We start from the raw sequence: 22,321 nt of genomic DNA, 5'->3' as shown, positions 1-22,321 counted from the left end.
ATGATGACTGTGGATTTTGAACCCACTTTCTTCCGGACTCGAACCTGAATCAAGTGTGTTAGAACAAATCAGCCACCTCATCCACTTATGGTGGGTCCTAATCAACTCGTCGCCAAAATGAAACATGGTCATTTTACATCGATGATGACAGTGGGATTTGAACACATGACATTTCGTACTAGAATGTTAATCTAGTACCATAGAACAACTTGGCCACCTCATCCACTTATTGTGTTGCCTCATCAACTCATCGCCAAAATGAAACATCTTCGTTTTACATGGATGATGAGAGTGGGATTTGAAGCCATGCCCTCCTGTAACAGAACCTTAATCTAGCACCTTAGACAACCTCATTCACTTCTCATGTTGGGAATCAACTCGTCCCCAAAACGAAGCATGTTCATCTTATATCGATGATGACAGTGGGATTTGAACACACGCCACGCCCTCTCGGACTAGAACCTTAATCTAGAACCTTAGGACAACTCGGCCACCTCATGCACTTATCGTGTTGGCTAATCAACCCGTCACCAAAACGAAGTTTGTTCATTTTACACCGATGATGAGAGGGGATTTGAACCTACACATTTCGGAGTAGAACCAAAACGAAGCATGTTCACATTACATCAATAATGAGAGTGCGATTTGACCACAGGTCCTTTCGTACTAGAACCTTAATCTAACACCTTAGACCAACTTGACCACGTCATCCATATATCATGTTGCCTAATTAACTCGTCGCCAAAACGATGTATCCTTAATATACATCAATGATGAGAGTGGGATTTGAACCCATGCACCTTCGGACTAGAACCTTAATCTAGCGCCTTACACAAACTAGGCCAACTCATCCACTAATCGTGTTTCCTAACCAATTGTCCTGACAACGACGCCTGTTCATTTTACATTAGTTATAACAATGGGATTTCAACCCACACCCTTTTGTGCTAGAACCTTAATCTAGTGCCTTACACAAACTGAGCCACCTTAGCTTCTTACCGTGTTCCATAATACCCTTGTCACCAAAACAACGTATGTTCATTTTACATTGATGATAAGAGTGGGATTTGAACCCATGCCCTTTTGGACTAGAAGCTTAATCTATTGCCTTTGACAACCTCGGCCACCTCATCCACTTAGCGTCTTGCCTAATCAATCTATCACCAAAACGAAACATGTTCATTCTACACTGATAATGAGAGTGGGATTTGAACCCACGCCCTTTCGGACTAGAACCTTAATCTAGCGCCTTAGACCAAATCTGCCACATCATCCACTTATCGTGTTGTCTTATCAACCGTCACTAGACCAATGCATGTTCATTTTACATTGATGATGATAGTGGGATTTGAACACGTTGTCGCGTTGCTACGCGCGTGCGTGGAGAAACGAGGCGGGACCACCGGGGTCTTGAATCGAAGGTTAGGTGATAGGAGGGGAAAGAGAAAGAGAGAGACGACCGGTAACGTATGAGCGAAGAAACACAGGGACACGGCCCTGTCAACACAGAACACGCGAGTGGACACAGAGACAGAGAGACACGAATGTTTGTATATTAACAAATGACACAAAACAACAGAGCACACAAGCGGTTACAACCGAACAGGCCGGCGAACAGATGCCGATGCCTGCTCGTCTGTGCGCGAAAGGGGATAGGATGGAGGTGCTGCCGGAAGCACACGGGCGTTCCTCGAAGCAGCGCGAGCCTCCCGAAATCCTGCAAAGAAGAGTGATGGAGAATGAACAGAGGAGAAGTGTTCAGTTACGGTCCGACAGCACTTCGTCCTCCTCAATGCGCGATCCCCTTTTCCCCGCGTCCCCCTCTCTTTTATAGCTTCAGGAAGGGAGCCGTCTCCCTCATTTACTTCCTACCTACCGAATCTAACTACCCCGGATATGCCTATGTACCTAATTCCCTATTATATACATTAAAGGGGCGTGCACGCGTGAAGAGCCGGTTCACACGCGCTATGCACCGATTGCGCTAAGGGACGGTTTTCTTCACGACATCCGCCCCCACCTAACCGCCCATCCACCGGTATGCGCCAAAATTGTGCTCTGGTTGGAGAAAACCGGTCCGAGTTCCGGTTCTTCATCCATCGTTTCGTCCTCCGTTTCGGACTGTTCGTCGTCGCTGTCAAGGCCTCTTAGATCCAGTTCGCCGTCGTGGCGCTTTTTGAACGCTTTGATCCGCTTCCCTACTACCGGTATCGCCATCCTCGTACCGTCGACTTCCGCCAGATCATACGTCCCGTTGTCGTTGGCGCTCGTTACCACGTAAGGCCCGAACCACCGCTTTGCAAACTTCCGTGTTGCCCGGTGCTGGTTGTCGAGGCTGCTATCGTAGACTAGCACCCAGTCACCTTCCTCGATTTTCTTTGGTCGGAGCCGGTGGGTTCGGTCGAACCGGGCTTTGTTCCTCATCCTCACCGTCCGAAGTCTCTCCGCCGCTCGTTCCACGTCCTCTGGCCTCCGCTCGAGCTGCCATATACGCGCTGCTAGCAGTTCTTCCCAGCTCATCTCGTCTCTCCAGTCCACTGTCGCCCAAGAGGAGATCGTCCGTTCCATCGGCATGATCGGCTTTTGTCCGAACATGAGCTCTGACGGCATGAACCCGGTTACCGAACTGTGTGTTGTCCTATCCGCCCACAAGGCATAAGGTAACAGTCGTGGCCAGTTCCCGACCTGGCCTCCACATGCCCGAACTAACACTTTGACGATCGGTCCGTGTCCGCGCTCCACTTTCCCGTTCGCCTCCGGATTGTACGCTGTGGTGAGCGAGAGCTTGACTCCTAACCGGTTGAACAGCTCCTTGGCCTCTTCGGCGTCCAACTCCCCGCGGTCAGCCACGATCTTCCCGACGCACCCGTACCGGCATATCACGTCCTCGATTAGGAACCGACACACGGCCGCAGTCATTTTGTTCTGCAGGACTCGGCCTTCCACCTGGTTCGTCAGGTCCTCCCGGGCCAGCACCAGATATCGCATCTGCGCTACGCCCATCGGCATCGTCACCAAATCTACCATCCATTTGAACTGGACGGCCGGAGGGTATGTAGGGTGAAGCTCGTCCTGATGTCGGACTATGGAGTGTATCTGACAGCTCTCACAAGTCGTCATGAACCGATGCACGTCCCGGTACAGTCTCGGCCACCAGTACTTCCCCTTTAGTTTATCGAACGTGGCCCACGTTCCACGGTGTCCAGCCTAGGGGCTGTCGTGGTAGTCCTTCAGTAACTCCTCCTGTTCCTCCTTCATCGCCATTACTCGGAGCGGGATGTTGTTTCTCTTCTTCGGGTGCTTCCACAAGTATCCGTCCCGGAGAAAGAATCGGTATGATTTCTTCCAGATCCGGTTGGCCTCGTCCTTTGTCCATGACGCGTCCGGCGTCATCGTCCTTAAGAATCCTCCAATCTGCAGCCACTCCCCATCGTACTTGCTCTCGTTAAAATCGTTAAGCGCCGGAGTGCTCCCCCCCTCAGTTGTTACGTAAGCCGCCTCGAAGAAGTCCACGCCGACTTCCTCGTCCTCTGAAACCATGCCGCCCTCGTCGTCGAATCGCGTCCTCGAAAGCATGTCGGCCATGGCATTGTCTTTCCCGGAAATGTGTCGTATTTCCGGATCCAGGGACTTGATGTATGCTATCCACCTGAGCATTGCCAGGTCTGAGGTTGCGCATCCGGAAACCATGCCGAGAATCGGCAGGTAGTCCGTCTCAATAATCACCTCTATCCCGATCAGATAGTCTTTATCGGCCTTTACCGCCAAAACGATACCCCAGAGTTCACGTTTAACCTGGGCGTATCCTCGCTGTCGCTCGCTGAGGACCTTCGCGCCGAACCGGATTGGGAACCGAATGCCGTCCTGATCTTCTTGGTTGACAACCCATCCGATCCTGGTCGAACTTGTATCTACCGTTATGTAGATGGGAGTGCCTTTCTCTTAGTCAGCCTTCCGGAGTGCCGGAGCTGCAGCAAGAGCCTCCTTCATCTTTCGGACCGACTCCGTATGCTCGTCCCACCACTCGAATTTTCGCCCCTTTTTTAGCAACCCATATAGCGGCTCGGCAACGTGGGCGTAATGCGGGATCCATATGTGGTAGAAAGCGCAAGCTCCCAAGAACCTCCGTACCTCCGTGACCGAGTTACAGTCGGGCTTCATTGCGGAGATGGCTTCTACCTTAGCCGGAGACGGTTTCCGGCCATACGGTCCGCATAGATGTCCGACGACCATGATCTCCGATTGCCCGAAGGCCGATTTCTCTCCGGAGAAGGTGAGCCTCGCGTCCTCTACCCTCTGCAGCACCTTCTCGCAGTCGCCAATGTGTGTCGCCACGAATTTCCGGCATCCGTCCGGTCCGATCGTTTCGTCCTTTTCCTCCACCGGACATCCCTTGATCGGGATGTCGCCCAAGAATGGCATGGTGATGTCCAGGATACAATCCCTCAGCACCTTGTTCATCGCATTCACCATGTGGGCCACCGAGTTCGTCCCTCCTTGCGGCAGGGTACACATCCGCACTAGGCCGAGAGGAGTCCGCATCGTCGTAATGTCTCTGCTCTCTACGGCTAGTACAGATCACCGACCAAGTAGATCGACCTTCCGGCGAAGGCCTCTACGAACTCGTCTATCGTTGGTCCGATTCCTGCGTTCCGAATGGTCACTTTGTTGACCGGTTGCAGGTCTTGAATGAAGTGCAACGTCCCGTTCTTCTTCGGTACAGTAAACCACCGGTTCGAGTACGGGGCACTCGACGGTTCGAGGATGCCCATATCGACTTTTTGCCTCAACACCTCCATCAGCTCCGGGATGTGAGCTCTCGGTACCGGAATTGGTTTGAGATTCCACGGCACATGCGGTACCGTGAATATCACCATCGGCTTCACAACTGTCGGGTCTATGCACCCAATCTCTCCCGGTGAGAATGCGAAGGCTTTCCCGTGCCTTCCAAGCATTCTCCGAAACCGGTCTTCTTCCGCCGGCAGTAGGAACCCGCCCCCACCGATTTTGAGCTCCCGTAGCGTTTTGTCGGTGAAGGTGTGTCCTATGCATGCCGGATCTCGTAAACTGGGGTCCGACGCAACCCCCTTGATTCGCAACTCGCTGCCCTCCGGTAAGGGTGCCGCGACTGGCCTTACCTTCCGGTCCATAGTCTTATACTTCGTGTTAACCCGGGCCGTCCGATCCGCGATGACTTCGTACATCTCTTCTGAACAAACCGGTATCGTCCAGTCCTCTTTAAGGCCTTCTCCGACCACCTCTCGCAGTATTCCCAAGGTATCGTCGAAGGAGACCGCCTCCACGGCTCCGTTGATTTCCTCGTTGGGCCCAAGAACTCCGCACGCCCGAAGTCGCTCTTCCGCCCTTGTCTTTTCTCGGCCAACGACGCCGACTATCGTACACCCTCCGTTGTCGGAGAAACAAAACTTCCTACTTACGGTACAAGGTTTCTTCGGTTTCGCCTCTATCGTACATTTGTGGGGTTTTCCCGGACTGTTCGGACTGTCGCGGCCCCACACCTTGACAGCCCTCTCTAAAAATCCTCTCAGTTCTCGCCACCCAGGGACTCGCAGTTACGCTCGTGGTTCGGTCGCACCGTCAGGAACTGGACCGAATGACGCCTGTCCTGACTCTTGACCCTCGCGTAAGCCGACCTATTGTCCAGCACCTTGGTCTCCATCCGCGCTGTCGTAATGTACGGTTCTCCCAGTATGACCGGGTGCGAGGACGTCTCCTGCACAAAGAAGTGCTGGTCTATCTCGACGTCGCCAATCTTGACTCGCACGTTTGGACAGGCCCCGTGTAGTTCCTCGGTGGCACGCGTCGCCGCCCGTATCTTCCACCCGTGCTTGGTGTTGATCGGCCATTTCCCCTTCTTGTAGAAGTCCATGGACATCAGGTTTATTTCCGAACCGTGGTCCACCAGTGCCACCACCGGTTCCTGAACATCTCCGATCTTCACCGGGGTTTCCGTGGTCGCTCGGGCCCAATGTGGCCTCGAATAGTGGCTCTCTGCCCACTCGTCTTCCATCGTCATGTCCTCCATGTGCGTCGTCCGCACCTCCACCGGCCTTTCCGGTTCTGCCTCCGTCGACAGCCTCTTCCTCTTCACCAAGTCTACGATGGAGTCGTGGAACTCCTTCTTGGCGATTCTGAGCACCTCCCGCAACGACAGTTCCACCTTGCTGTCGAGGATTCGTTCTTCTAGGACCTTTCGTAGGTCCGTGGTCCTTTCGATCTCCATGCCCAAACGGTATCCGCTGTTGGCCGGTCAGAGAAGGCAAATGGGAAAGCAATGCCATACATACAACATCCGCCCTTCTTGTGGTTATCCCGGGCATTGGACTCACTGGCCTCGTTCCGTTTCGGCCCGAATCGGGTTTCATATCTCTCTGAGGGTCCGGCCCCTCCGGTTTTACCTACCCGTTTGTCTTCAACCAGAGCCTCGTAGTTTTGGCAAGCTGCTTTGACGAACCCCGTCTTTTCTTCGACCGGGTCACTCCACCCGGTTTACCTCCTGGACCCGCTTCTCCGCGCGGTCTGCCTCGTCTTTCTTTAGTCGGGCACCGGCGAGGCCTTCCAGCACCGTCGGCCAGAACCCGGCTTTGCTCTCCTTCCGGGCCTCGCTGCCTCCGACCCGAATGCCGGTTGACACTGAGTAGTGGACGGTCTCCGCGTGCCGGGCCGCCGCCTCTTCCATCAGCCTTTTCATTCCTCCTCGCCTGTCGTTTCGGTTTAGGGCCCTCCGGGTATCGCTGGCGTGCACCCGACCTTCCCACAGGTACACTACCCGGCTTCTCAAAGCCTCCACAAAGTCCCCGCCGTCTTTCCAGATGTGGCCGACCTCGTCGCACCACATGCACCTATTTCCTGCCGGAGGCCGTCGGTCACGAGCCTGATCGTCGCCTTCCCTCCGAGCCTGGGCGATCTGGAGATCCTTTACCGCACATGTCAACTCCTCGAAAGTTGTCCCCCCGGATGGGCCTCTGACCACGCCAGTCGAAGTCGAACCGGTTTCGAGCCACTCCTGGGTCTCTTCCCGTTGCGCCTGCGGTATCGGTTTGAGCTTCCTTGCTGCGACATGACCCGCCCCGGTCGCCCCTGTATCAGCCCACTCCCATCGTTTGTCAAAACGGCCGTAGACTCTTTTTACCGCAGCCCAGTCGGCCGTCAGCCCGTCTTCGGTTTCCAGTAAGGAGCCCACTTGCTCCCGATCCCGTGCGTCAACCGATTTGACAAACAGTAGGACACGACTTGTGTCCAGAACGGTCCGATCGAGCGCCAAAAGGCGCGCAAAGCGATCCTCAAACTCCCGGAGGAGTGCCGACACATTTCTTCCTTTGTCGGGGGACTCCACCCACTCCATGAAGCCCCGCTTCGAAAGTCGAAGCGCGTCATCCAGCCCGTATTTCTCCAGGAGCCGTCCTTCGAACTCCTCCCAGGTCCGGCTCTCCGCCCGGACCTCAAGCACCTCCGCATGGATGCCCGGCATCGCCACTTGAGGGAATCCGGCAAGACGCCTCTCTTCCGGAATATCCCTCATCAACATCTCCGCCCGGTAGGACGCCAAATAACTCGTGGCATCCTTTCCACTAAACCGGCCGATCATATCGACGATCGCCTCAATAGCCCTGTCAAGGGCGCCGGTGCCCTCACGCGCGCTCACTATCCGGTCCACGGCCGAAGCCATGGCCTCTGCAAGATCCGACCCCCTCATCTTCTGCTCCTCTGCCGCCTTTTTCACGTCGGGTTCACCAAAGATGTCGCGTTGCTACGCGCGTGCGTGGAGAAACGAGGCGGGACCACCGGGGTCTTGAACCGAAGGTTAGGTGATAGGAGGGGAAAGAGAAAGAGAGAGACGACCGGTAACGTATGAGCGAAGAAACACAGGGACACGGCCCTGTCAACACAGAACACGCGAGTGGACACAGAGACAGAGAGACACGAATGTTTGTATATTAACAAATGACACAAAACAACAGAGCACACGAGCGGTTACAACCGAACAGGCCGGCGAACAAATGCCGATGCCTGCTCGTCTGCGCGCGAAAGGGGATAGGATGGAGGTGCTGCTGGAAGCACAGGGGCATTCCTCGAAGCAGCGTGAGCCTCCCGAAATCCTGCAAAGAAGAGCGATGGAGAATGAACAGAGGAGAAGCGTTCAGTTACGGTCCGACCACACTTCGTCCTCCTCAATGCGCGATCCCCTTTTCCCCGCGTCCCCCTCTCTTTTATAGCTTCAAGAAGGGAGCCGTCTCCCTCATTTACTTCCTACCTACCGAATCTAACTACCCCGGATATGCCTATGTACCTAATTCCCTATTATATACATTAAAGGGGCGCGCACGCGTGAAGAGCCGGTTCACGCGCGCTATGCACCGATTGCGCTAAGGGACGGTTTTCTTCACGACAACGTGCCCTTTCGAACTAGAACCTTAATCCCCGGGGGCTCCACTATATATAAAAAGGTTATATCGCGTGCGTTCGTAACACCTTTTATAAACCCCTTATACGTATGTTTTTTACTATTTTAGATACCCTTCTATAAAAACACGGTTAATAAAAATAACCCTTAGTGCCAATATATATTTTGACAACAACTCATTTTAAATGCCCTTACATAGAAGACACATGTATGTTTTATACATGTGTGTATGTATGTATTGTATACCATGTTTATTTATGTATGTATTATATTGTATGTGTGGTATATCTTAGTTGTATGACATGTGTGTATGTGTGTAGGGGCTCGTGTCTATTTGCACCAAAATCATAGATATTCTTTTACTAATAAAGACTCAAGAGTTCATTATTTGGGTTGATGCTCTTCTATCTTTAAACTTCATGAAATTTCATCATGAATACCCCATCACTACTAGAAGTTCCTTCAAATGCTCAATAACTTCTCACATCACAACATTATTTAACGAGGAAGAGATTAATTTATGATTAATTCAATATGTGAAGCTTATCAAGCATATATGTATGTGCTACATGGATCAAGCCACATTTGACATACATATCAATCACACTATTAGCAATGCAACATCTCTTTCTAATACACCTTTTCCTTAGATTATATAGTTTGCAACAAACAAACACATGCAAAACCAACTTGCTATAATAATGAAATACCTACGATTCAAATAATGTTTCAAACAAACAATGATTCATTAGATGAGAGGAAACTAATATATTACAACTCATGCAATGATTTATTTATCAATCTCCTTCCTTTACAACAAGTAGAAATGAGGACCTTGCATTCTCCTAATGATGTAGCACCAAGAAAGATGAATACAATGTTAGGTGATAATAAAAATCCACAGACACACGGTCAGTGAAGATTAAAGTGGGTGGGATTCAATGAATAAACACCCCCTTGGCTTTAGAAATGTTCCTAATAAATGTCAACCTCCAAATCCAAAAAGACATGAAAGGAATGAAGACCATCCATACTTATAGAACAAAAGGCAATCATAGGAAGAAATGCATGCTTTGACCTCCCTTGATAGCTAGCCTCAAAACAAACTCATGGTATGAGAGCCTTGATGGTGCATTCTTTGCATAACTGGACACCAAAATAAAAACTAGTTAGATTTGAAGCCTAGTCTCAAGTATTGAAAGCTCCATATCCTTAAATACAAATATATCATATAGAAAAGCAATTAAGTACAACGAGTCTTTGATGAAAATATCCAATTAACTCAACATCTCCATCACCACACATAGTACATGAATATTTGTTGTTGAGCTCTCTTATAAATAGCCCATTATTTTTCTTCCATTTGAGATAATGAAAAGAAAACAAATATTTGAAGAAAAAACTTCAAACAAATGGGACAAAACTCCCATATTAGTTAAAAACGAGTTTTAAGAGAAAAAATTTGGAATAAGCAAAATATCATCTCCCTCTATACTTTCCTTTCCAACCATTTCATTCTTATTTTTGCATACTTCTCTAATAGAAAGAAAGGCGTAGATCATAAGCAAAACCCTTAGACATAATAGTAAATTTTGTCGGCTTTTTGTTTCACTTTGACAATAACCATCATCTAAGGTCTTATGGTAATGTTTGTTTCTACCTCTGCAAAGGTCGAGGTGGATAGCCATCATCTAAGGTCGAAAAACATTGGGATTAGGGTTTCTTGAAGTAAACAAAATTTTCATCATTTTGTTTCAATTTCAAGAATAGAAAGGAAACACAATGAATACATTTTCCTAAACTATTATACATTCCTTGACCAATATGCACAACCAAGCTTGGTTTCTACTAAGCTCCTAAGAAAGAATGGTGTTCAATCTTTTCTCATGACTTTATTTGCATGAAAAAGGACAAAACGTGCCACAATGAGTAAAGAACAACACTCAACATCCACCAAGGTCACAAGAAGAATACATACCGGAACAATGCAACGACGAGCAAGTCTTATTGCTGCAACAATACCCTTCACAACTTGCCTCACAATGTAGCATTACTCGAATCGAACTTGGTATGGTCCTTCCTAGAGAAAGCACCGACATCATGAGCTCCCCATGAGGCTTCTCAAGACCAAAAGAACTCTTCTTGCTTGTGAAATGACAATAGAAAATACACAAATTAACATGGAAAAAAAGAACATGAGATGGAATGCTACCAATGCATGTGTGCATGCATTCATACATGCATACAAATAGACACATACAAATAGACACATACAAACACAACCATGCATATGCAAATACACATGCACACATATCGATATGGTACTAAACCAATAACCCTCGAAAAGTGGTTTGGATCCTAATGGCCACAAATTCTCACCTTCTTGTAGCTCATCCTACACATCCTTGCTTGCGAAAGGAGGCCACTTCGAAGAGGTCGATCACACTCATGGGTCCTTCTCTCTTGCTCTCTTTGCTTTCTTTTCTTCTCTCTCGCTCAAACCAAAGCAACTCACTTACTATTGACAACTCCAAAATGTAAACATACATACATCCATGTCATGAAGAAAAACCCCTTACAAATAAATTCCCAATAGCTACTTTTACTAAGCAACTAGAATCAATAAAGTGGAAAAGGCCGATAAAAAATGCAAACAAAAAGACACTACTTCTACTCAGATAGTTGAATTAATTAATTTTAATCAAACAATGAGAATCCCATATCATCATCGATTTCTTCTTCTTTCTCTTTTACTTCTTCTTTCTCTTCTACAATAGGAGCACCACCACCACCATTAACCCCTCCCCCACCCCCAACCAATGTTATTGCTCGACTAGACACAAAGCCGCCCCTCCTCCACCGCCAATGATTACCTAGAAGACCAATCCAAAAGCGCCAAGAGAGAGAGAGAGAGAGAGAAAGCTTCATAAGCAAGTGCTAAAGATTGAAGGAAGAATCAACCGATCCCTCAAGGAAACCTCCATCCTCAAAAGCAAGGTGTTGCTTAGCACTCCAAGAGTCGCCGCCGCTTCTGCCCATGAAGGTGAAGACGGCCATAGATACAAGTAAACCTTGTCTCTCTCTATCTCGTTCCTCCTGTGAGAAAAAGGAAGAGATTCAACAGTTAACAAAGATGAATCTCTCTCTCTCTCTCTCTCTCTCCCCCCCCTTTCTTCTTTTCCCCCCCACTTTTTGCTAACAACACATATCTATCTAATCTCCCCCCCTTTCTTCCCCATTTTTTCAAAATATTAGTGTTTTAAAAATAGTGTGTGTATGTTGTATATATGTGCATGTGTTGTGTGTATGTATGTAGGTACATATTGTATAATTTTATTGTATATACAATATTGTATTGTATATATTGTATGTATGGCATATGAGTGTATTACACATTATATTGTATGTATTGTGTGTATGGCATGTGAGTATGTAGGGTATGTGTTATATGCTTATGCGTATGTTCTATGTATGTGCATATGTATTGTATGTTCTATGTATGTGCATTGTATTGCATGTGTGTATGTATGTATATGTTTTATATTGTATGTATTATATGTATAGCATGTATGTGTATATTCTATATATGTGCATATGTATTGTATTGCATGCATATATATGTGTTGTGTGTATGTATTGATGCGTATATGGATGTTTATGTATGTATATGTTGCGTGTATGTATTGATACGTATATGTATGTATGTACATGTTGTATTGCATTGTATCATTTTGTTTTTGCATTATTGTATATATGCAGTGTATGTATGGCATGTGTGCACGTGTATGTATGACATACATATTGTATTGTGTTTTATGTATGGCATGTGACTATGTATATATATGTATGTGTTGTGTGTATGTATCGATGTAAATATGCATGTATGTATTGTATTGCATGTGTATATATGTATGGCATGTGTGTGTATATATATTCTTTACATGTCCATTTGTATGTATCGTATGTATGGCACGTGTGTATGTGTTATGTGTGTCTATTCATGCATACAATATAATATATACATACACACATACAACACACACCACATACATATATACACATATGCACGTATGTATGTGTGTATGTATGTACATATTGTATCGTATGTATGTACATGTATGGATGTAAGTTGGTAACATTTATACAAGTATCATTGTCGGCATGGGTACCTATACACGTGTAGCAGTGTATGAATGAATATATGTATGTCCATGTACGAATGCATATATGTGTATACATGTAATATGTAATGTATTTATGTATGTATATTTTCGGTGTATTTATCGTGTTTAGTATGTTTATGGCTCATATATGGATGTATGTTTGCAATATCACATAATATGCATGCATATATCCAATGTATGTGTAAGCATACATATATCTAATATGTGTGTATATGAAAGTATTGTAACTTTTATGACCCTGTATGACCTATATATATAGTGATATGTGGAATATGTATGTATGTACCTGGATGCATATATGCATGTGTCAATGCACATGATTTAATGTGTCTGGATGTGTGTTTATAATATCTGCATAATATGTATGGTTATATCTAATGTATGTATGTGTATGCATATATGTACTATTATAGTGTGTTGACCATGTGTGTGTCTATGTTTGTGTATGTGGTGATATGTATGTACATATGTAATGCATGTATGTTTGTAAAATTTGTATATGTAACATTGTAGGCATATGTACGCATATATGTGTAGCAATCTATGAATGAAGATATGTATGTACATGTATGAATGTACGTATGTGTATATATGTAATGTATTATTTTTGGGATATTTTCATGTCTAGAATGTGTATGGATCGTATATGGATTTATGTTTTCAATATGTACGTAATATGCAGTCATATATCCGATGTGTGTGTATGTAAGTAGGTATATATGTGTAGCAATCTATGAATGAATATATGTATGCACATGTATGAATGTACATATGTGTATATATGTAATGTATTTATGTATGTATATTTTTGGGATATTTTCATGTCTAGTATGTGTATGGATAGTATATAGATTTATGTTTTCAATATGTACGTAATATGCAGTCATATATCTGATGTGTGTGTATGTATGTACGTATATATGTGTAGCAATCTATGAATGAATATAATAATGTACGTATGTGTATATATGTAATGTATTTATGTATGTATATTTTTGGGATATTTTCATGTCTAGTATGTGTATGGATCATATATGGATTTATATTTTCAATATGTACGTAAGATGCAATCATATATCCGATGTGTGTGTGTGTGTGTGTGTGTATGTAAGTATTGTAGGTTGTATGGTTCCATATAACCTATATATATATATATTGCGATATGTGGAATATGTATGTACATATGTAATATATATATATATGTAATGTAGTGTATGTATGTGTATGTCAATTTGTATATTGTGTAATATGAATGGATTATATGATATGTAATATGTAATTTTTATGCATGTATGCATTTACATATTTGTATTTATGTATGTGTATGTACATATCTACATATGATAATATATATTCATGTTTAGTCAGTATGCATGTATAAATGGGTGTAATGTATGTATATACATATTTATGGATGTAATGTTTAAATGTAGGTACATATATGCATGTATATGTATGTATGTATGTATGTATGCATGCCACTCCAAATTTGACTATTGTTTGTACAATATATTCTTTATTATCTCATTGAAATATCTAATATTTGATGGGCTTATGTAATTTTTTTCTATTGCATAATTGATAATACCCTTATGTAAATATATTTTTTATGCATTTGTTAATACCCTTATATATATACATTCTATATCTCAATGGTTAATTTAAACCCCTTTTGATGAACTCACATGCTATCATACAAGTTTTCATAGTGAAGCCCCCGAGCCTTAATCTAGCACCTTAGAACAACTCGCCCACCTCATCCACTTATTCTGTTGCTTAATCAACCCGTCGCCAAAACGAAGCATGTTCATTTTACACCGATGATGAGACTGGGATTTGAACCCATGCGTTTTCGAACTAGAACCTTAATCTAGGTTCTAACCTTAGACCAACTCATCCACCGCATCCACTTATCATGTTGCCTAATCAACTCGTCGCCAAAACGAAGCATGTTCACTTTACATCGATCATGAGAGTGGGATTTGACCCGATGTCCTTTCGGGCTAGAACCTTAATCTAGCACCTTAGACCAACTCGGCCACGTCATCCATATATCGTGTTGCCTAATTAACTCATTGCCAAAATGAAACATGGTCATTTTACATCGATGATGACAGTGGGATTTTAACACACGCCATTTCGTTCTAGAATATTAATCTAGTGCCATAGAACAACTCGGCCACCTCATCCACTTATTGTGTTGTCTCATCAACTCATCGTCAAAATGAAACATCTTCGTTTTACATGGATGATGACAATGGGATTTGAACCAATGCCCTCCTGCAACAGAACTTTAATCTAGCAGCTTAGACATCCTCATTCACTTCTCGTGTTGCCTAATCAACTCGTCCCCAAAACGAATCATGTTCATCTTACATCGATGATGAGAATGGGATTTGAACACACACCCTTTCGGACTAGAACCTTAATCTAGAACCTTAGAACAACTCGGCCACCTCATGCACTTATCGTGTTGGCTAATCAACCCGTCGCCAAAACGAAGTTTGTTCATTTTACACCGATGATGAGAGTGGGATTTGAACCCACGCGTTTCCGGACTAGAATCTTAATTTAGGTTCTAACCTTAAACCAACTCTTAATTTAGGTTCTAACCTTAAACCAACTCAGCCACCTCATCCACATATCATGTTGCCTAATCAACTCATCAACAAAATGAAGCATGTTCCCTTTACATCGATGATGAGAGTGGGATTTGACCACATATCCTTTCGTACTAGAACCTTAATCTAGCACCTTAGACCAACTCGGCCACGTCATCCATATATCGTGTTGCCTAATTAACTCGTTGCCAAAACGATGTATCCTTATTATACATCGATAATGAGAGTGGGATTTGAACCCACGCACCTTTGGACTAGAACCTTAATCTAGCGCCTTAGACAAAGCAGGCCACCTCATCCACTAATCGTGTTTCCTAATCAATCGTCCCTATAACGATGGATGTTCATTTTACATCAGTTATAACAGTGGGATTTCAACGCCACACCCTTTTGTACTAGAACCTTAATCTCGCGCCTTACACCAACTGAGCCACCTCAACTGCTTACCGTGTTGCGTAATACCCCTATCACCAAAACGATGTATGTTCATTTTACATTGATGATAAGAGTGGGATTTGAACCCATGCCCTTTCAGACTAGAAGCGTAATCTATTGGCTTTGACAACCTCGGCCACCTCATCCACTTAGCGTGTTGCCTAATCAATCCGTCGCCAAAACAAAGCATGTTCATTCTACACCGATGATGAGAGTGGGATTTGAACCCACACCCTTTCGGACTAGAACCTTAATCTAGCGCCTTAGACCAACTCGGCCACCTCATCCAGTTATCGTGTTGCCTAGTCAACCATCACTAGCACGACACATGTTCATTTTACATCGATGATGAGAGTGGGATTTGAACACGCGCCCTTCCGAACTAGAACCTTAATCTAGAACCTTAGAACAACTCAGCCACCTCATTAACTTAGCGTGTTGCTTAATCAACCCGTCGCCAAAACGAAGCATGTTCATTTTACACCGATGATGAGAGTGGGATTTGAACCCATGCGTTTTCGAACTAGAAGCTTAATCTAGGTTCTAACCTTAGACTAACTCCGCCACCTCATCCACTTATCATGTTGCCTTATCAGCTCGTTGCCAAAACGAAGCATGTTCACTTTACATCGATGATGAAAGTGGGATTTGACCACGTGTCCTTTTGGGTTAGAACCTTAATCTAGCACCTTAGACCAACTCGGCCACGTCCTCCATATATCGTGTTGCCTAATTAACTCGTCGCCAAAACGATGTATCCTTATTATACATCGATGATGAGGGTGGGATTTGATTCCATGCACCTTCGGACTAGAACCTTAATCTAGCGCCTTAGACCAAGTAGGCCACCTCATCCACTAATCGTGTTTCCTAATCAAGCATCCCTACAACGACGTTTATTCATTTTACATAAGTTATAACACCCTTTTTTACTAGAACCTTAATCTAGCGGCTTACACCAACTGAGCCACCTCAACGTCTTACCGTGTTGTGTACTACCCCCGTCACCAGAACGACGTATGTTCATTTTACATTGATGATAACAGTGGGATTTGAACCCATGCCCTTCCAAACTAGAAGTTTAATCTATTTCCTTTGACAACCTCGGCCACCTTATCCACTTAGTGTGTTGCCTAATTAACCCGTCGCCAAAACGAAGCATGTTAATTTTACACCGATGATGAGGGTGGGATTTAAAACCATGCCCTTTCGGACACGAACCTTAATCTCGCACCGTAGACCAACTCAACCACCTCATCCACCTATCATATTGCCGAATCAACCATTACTAGTATGACGCATGTTCATTTTACATCGATAATAAGAGTGGGATTTGAACCCATGCCCTTTCAGACTAGAAACTTAACCTATCGGCTTTGACAACCTCGACCACTTCATCCACTTATCGTGTTGCCTTATCAACCCATCACACAAACGAAGCATTTTCATTTTACACCGATGATGACAGTGTGATTTGAACCAATGCAATTTCGAACTAGAACCATAATTGAGGTTCTAACCATAGACCAATTCGGCCCCCTCATCCACTTATCGTGTTGCCTACTCAACTCGTCCTTAAAATGAAGCATGTTCATTTAATATCGATGATGAGAGTGGGATTTGACCAACTTGGCCACCTTATCCATATATCGTGTTGCCTAATTAACTCGTCGCTTAAACAATGCATGCTTATTATACATCGATTTTGAGTGTGCGATTTGAAACCACGCCCTTTCGGACTAGAACCTTAATCTAGCGCCTTATCGTGGTGCCTAATCAACCCGTCGCTAAAACGCCACTAGTTCATTTTACAAGTCGCCGCCAAAACTCATCCACTTATCGTGTCGCCTAATAAACCCCTCACCAAAACGAAACATGTTTATTATTACATCGATGATGAGAGTGGGATTTGAACCCATGCCCTTTCGAACTAGAACCTCTTATCGTGTTGCCTAATCAACTTGTCAACAAAACAAACCATGTTCATTTTACATTTATGTTGAGAGTGGGATTTGAACCCACACCGTTTCGGACTAGAACCTTAAGGTAGTGCCGTAGACAACGTCATCCACTTATCGTGTTGCCTAATCAACCGTAGCCAAAACGAAGCATGTTCATTTCACATCTATCATGACAATGGGATTTGAACCAACGCTCTTTCGAACTAGAACCTTAATCCTTAATCTAGTGCCTTAGATCACCTCGGCCACCTCAACCACTTATCCTATTGCCTAATCAACTCGTCAACAAAACAAAACATGTTCATGTTACATCGATGATGAGAGTGGGATTTGAACCCACACTCTTTCGGACTAGAACCTTAATCTAACACCTTGGACCAACTCGGGCATCTCATCCACTTATTGTGTTTCCTAATCAACACGTCCCTAAAACGAAGCATGTTTACTTAATATCGATGACGAGAGTGGGAAATGCACACGAGCCCTTTCGAACTAGAACCTTAATCTAGTGCCTTAGAACAACGCAGGCATCTCATCCGCTTATTCGGTTGCCTAATCAATTCGTTGCCAAAACGAAACATGCTCATTTTACATCAATAATGACTGTGGGAATTGAACCCACACCCTTTCGGACTAGAACCTTAATCTAGCGCCTTTGACCACTTCGGCCACCTCAACCACTTAGCCGGCTAATCAACAAGTTACCAAAACAAGCATATTCATTTTATATCGATGATGAGACTGCGATTTAAACCCACGCCCTTTTAGACTAGAACCTTAATCGAGCACCTTAGACCAACTCGACAACCTCACAAGTTGTCCCCAAAATGAAGCATATTCATTTTACATCGATGATGATACTGGGATTTTAATCCACGCCCTTTCGTACGAGAACCTCAATTTAGCGCCTTAGACAACCTCATTCACTTCTCCTATTTCCTAATCAACTCATCCTCGAAATGAAGCATGTTCATTTTACATCGATGATAAGAGGCGGATTTGAACCCCCGACCTTTCGAACTAGAACCTTAATCTACTGCCTTACACCAACTCGGACACCTCATCCACTTATCTTGCCTAATCAAATCGCCGACGAAACAAAACACATGTTCATTTTACCCACATCACAAAAGCGGCTTAGACCAACTCATCTTGTTCCCAATTCAGGCCACCTCATCCACTTATCTTGTTCCCAATTCAACCCATAGCCAAAACGAAGCATGTTCATTTTACATCGATGTTGATAGTGGGATTTGAACCCATGCCCTTTCAAACTAGAACCTTAATCTAGGGGCTTAGACCAACTCAGCCACATCATCCACTTCTGATGGTCCCTTATCATGAGCACTCGTAACCAAAACGAAGCTTGTTCGTTTTACATCGATGATGAGAGCGGGATTTGGACCCACACTCTTTCAGACTAGAACCTTAATCTAGCGCCTCATCCACATATCGTGTTTCCTAATCAAGTCGTCCGCAAAACGAACCATGCTCATTTTAGATCGATGATTAGAGTGTAATTTGAACCCACTCCCTTTCGGACTAGATCCTTAATCTAGCGCTTAGACAAGTCATCCACTTCTCGTGATTCCTAATCAACTCCTCGCCAAAATGAGGCATGTTCATTTTACATGGATGATGAGAGTGGGATTTGAACCCACGCCATTTCGGACTAGAACCTTAATCTAGCGTCGTAGAGAACGACATCCACTTATCATGTTGCCTAATCAACGCGTCGCAAAACGAAGCATGTTCATTTCACATCTATCATGACAATGGGATTTGGACCGACGCTCTTTCGGAGTAGAACCTTAACCTACTGCATTAGACCACCTCGGTCACCTCAACCACTTCCCTATTTCCTAATCAACTCATCGGCAAAACAAAACATGTTCATGTTACATCGATGATGAGAGTGGGATTTGAACCCATGCCCTTTTAGACTAGAACCTTAATCTACCACCTTAGACCAACTTGGCCACCTCATCCACTTAGTCTGTTGTGTAATCAACTTGTCATTAACATGAAGCATGTTCATTTAATATCGATGTGCAGAGTGGGAAATGCACATGAGCCCTTCCGGACTAGAATCTTAATCTAGTGCCTTATAACAACTCGGGCACCTCATCCGCTTATTGTGTTGCCTAATCAATTCATTGGCTAAACAAAACAGTGGGAATTGAACCCACGCCCTTCCGGACTAGAACCTAAATCTAGCACCTTAGACCACCTCAACCACTTATCTTGTTGCGTAATCAACTAGTTGCCAAAACAAGCATATTTATTTTATATCAATGATGAGAGTGGGATTTGAAACCACGCCCTATCGGACTAGAACCTTAATCTAGCAACTTAGACCAACTCGACCACCTCATCAAATTATCTTGTTGCGTAATCAAATCGTCTCTGGAAGGAAACATGTTCATTTTACATCAATGATGAGAGTGGGATTAGACCAACTCAGCCACCTCATCCGTTTATTGTGTTGCCTAATCAACTCGTTGGCAAAACGAAACATGCTCATTTTACATCAATGATGAGAGTGGAATTTAAACCCATGCCCATTTGGACTAGAACCTTAATCTAGCGCCTTAGACCACCTCAACCACTTATCATGTTGCCTAATCAACTCGTCCCCAAAAACAAGCATATTCATTTTATATCGATGATGACAGTGCGACTTGAACCCACACCCTTTCGGACTAGAACCTTAATCGAGCGCCTTAGACTAACTAGGCCATCTCATCCAAGTATCGTGTTGCCTAATCAAGTTTTCCCCAAAATGAAGCATGTTCATTTTACATCGATGATGAGAGTGGGAGTTGAATCCACGCCCTTTCTTACTAGCGCTTTAGACAACCTCATCCACTTCTCATGTTTCCTAATCAAATCGTCCCCAAAATGAAGCATCTTCATTTTACATTGATGATGAGAGTGGGATTTGAACCCAACCCCGAACCTTATTCTACCACCTTACACCAACTCGGCCATGTCATGCACTTATCGTGTTGCCTAATAAACCCACGCCCTTTCGATAATTACATTGTGATTTGAACCCACGCCCTTTCGAACTAGAACGTTAATTTAGTGTCTTCAACCAACTCACCCACCTCATCTACTTATCGTGTTGCCTAATCAACTCATCACCAAAACAAAACATGCTCGTTTTACATCGATGATGACTATGGGTTTTGAAACCCTGCCCTTCCGGACTAGAACCTGAATCTAGCGCCTTAGAACAAATCGACCACCTCATCCACTTATGGTGTTTTCTTATCAACTCGTCGCCAAAATAAAACATGGTCATTTTACATCGATTATGACAGTGGGATTTGAACCCACGCCATTTCGTACTAGAATGTTAATCTAGCGCTTTAGAACGACTGGGCCACCTCATCCACTTATTGTGTTGCGTCATCAACTCATCGCCAAAACGAAACATCTTCGTTTTACATGGATGATGAGAGTTGGATTTGAACCCATGCCCTCCTACAGTAGAGCCTTAATATAGCACCTTAGATAACCTCATCCACATGTCATGTTGCCTAGTCAACTCGTTGCCAAAACGAAGCATTGTCATCTTACATCGATGATGAGAGTGGTATTTGAACACAACCATTTTGGACTAGAACCTTAATGTAGCGCCTTAGACCAACTCCGCCAACTCATCAACTTATCGTGGTGCCTAATCAATTTGTCACCAAAACGAAACTTGTTCATTTTACAACTCATTGACAAAACGAAAAAAAATTATTTTTACATTGATGATGAGAGTGGGATGTGAACCTACGCCCTTTTGAACTAGAACCTTAATCTACCGCCTTAGAGAAACCCGACAACCTCATCCACTTATCATGTTCCCTAATCAACTCGTCGCCAAAACAAAGCTTGTTCATTTTTCATCGATAATGAGATTTGAATCCCCGCCCATTCAGACTAGAACCTTCTAGCACCTTAGAACAACTCGGCCACCTCATCCACTTATCGTGTTGCCTCATCAACTCATCGCAAAAATGAAACATCTTTGGTTTACATCGATGATGAGACTGAGATTTGAACACATGCCCTCTTGGAGAAGAACCTTAATCGAGCACCTTAGACAAACTCATCCACTTCTCGTGTTACCTAATCAACTCGTCTCCAAAACAAAGCATGTTCATCTTACATCGATGATTACAGTGGGATTTGAACCGTACCCTTTTGGACTAGAACCTTAATCTAGCGCCTAAGACCACCTCCACCTCCTCATCCACATATCGTGTTGCCTAATCAACTCATCGCCAAAACGAAGTTTCTTCATTTTACAACTCGTCGCCAAATCTCGACCACCTATCCCGTTGTCTAATCAACTCCTCGCCAAAACGAGCAGAGTGGGAAATGAACACGAGCCCTAATCTAGCACTTTAGAACAACTCGGCCACCACATCCGCTTATTCAACTAGTTGCCAAAACAAGCATATTCATTTTATATCGATGATGACAGTGCGATTTGAACCCACACCCTTTCGGACTAGAACCTTAATCGAGCGCCTTAGACTAACTAGACCATCTCATCCAAGTATCGTGTTGCATAATCAAGTCATCCCCAAAATGAAGCTTTTTCATTTTACATCGATGATGAGAGTGGGATTACACCAACTCGGCCACCTGATCTGCTTATCGTGTTGCCTAATCATCTCTTCACCAAAATGAAAC

The 22,321-nt window shown here is 44.4% G+C and overlaps 1 long non-coding RNA gene and 2 other non-coding genes across 3 annotated transcripts; all 3 read right to left on the bottom strand.

Annotated features, from left to right (window-relative positions):
* Positions 1–9,235: 9,235 nt before the first annotated feature.
* LOC147849818 (uncharacterized) lies at positions 9,236–11,225 on the bottom strand. The gene is made up of 3 exons (XR_015531736.1): positions 10,795–11,225; positions 10,404–10,561; positions 9,236–9,571 (listed from the first exon to the last, which is right to left on the bottom strand). It is a non-coding gene; the product is annotated as an uncharacterized LOC147849818 (long non-coding RNA).
* Positions 11,226–15,871: 4,646 nt separating this feature from the next.
* On the bottom strand, positions 15,872–15,952 carry TRNAL-AAG (transfer RNA leucine (anticodon AAG)). The gene has a single exon. It is a non-coding gene; the product is annotated as a tRNA-Leu (tRNA).
* Positions 15,953–17,941: 1,989 nt separating this feature from the next.
* Positions 17,942–18,022, bottom strand: TRNAL-AAG (transfer RNA leucine (anticodon AAG)). The gene has a single exon. It is a non-coding gene; the product is annotated as a tRNA-Leu (tRNA).
* Positions 18,023–22,321: the final 4,299 nt, after the last annotated feature.

The sequence above is a fragment of the Azolla caroliniana genome, unplaced genomic scaffold (genome assembly GCF_043228905.1).
Source record: "Azolla caroliniana isolate FFs.n. ecotype wild unplaced genomic scaffold, voAzoCaro1.0.p SCAF_22, whole genome shotgun sequence".
Lineage (NCBI taxonomy): Eukaryota > Viridiplantae > Streptophyta > Polypodiopsida > Salviniales > Salviniaceae > Azolla > Azolla caroliniana.
Note: the sequence above shows the minus strand (reverse complement) of the source record. Positions and strands in the feature narration are given on the sequence as shown.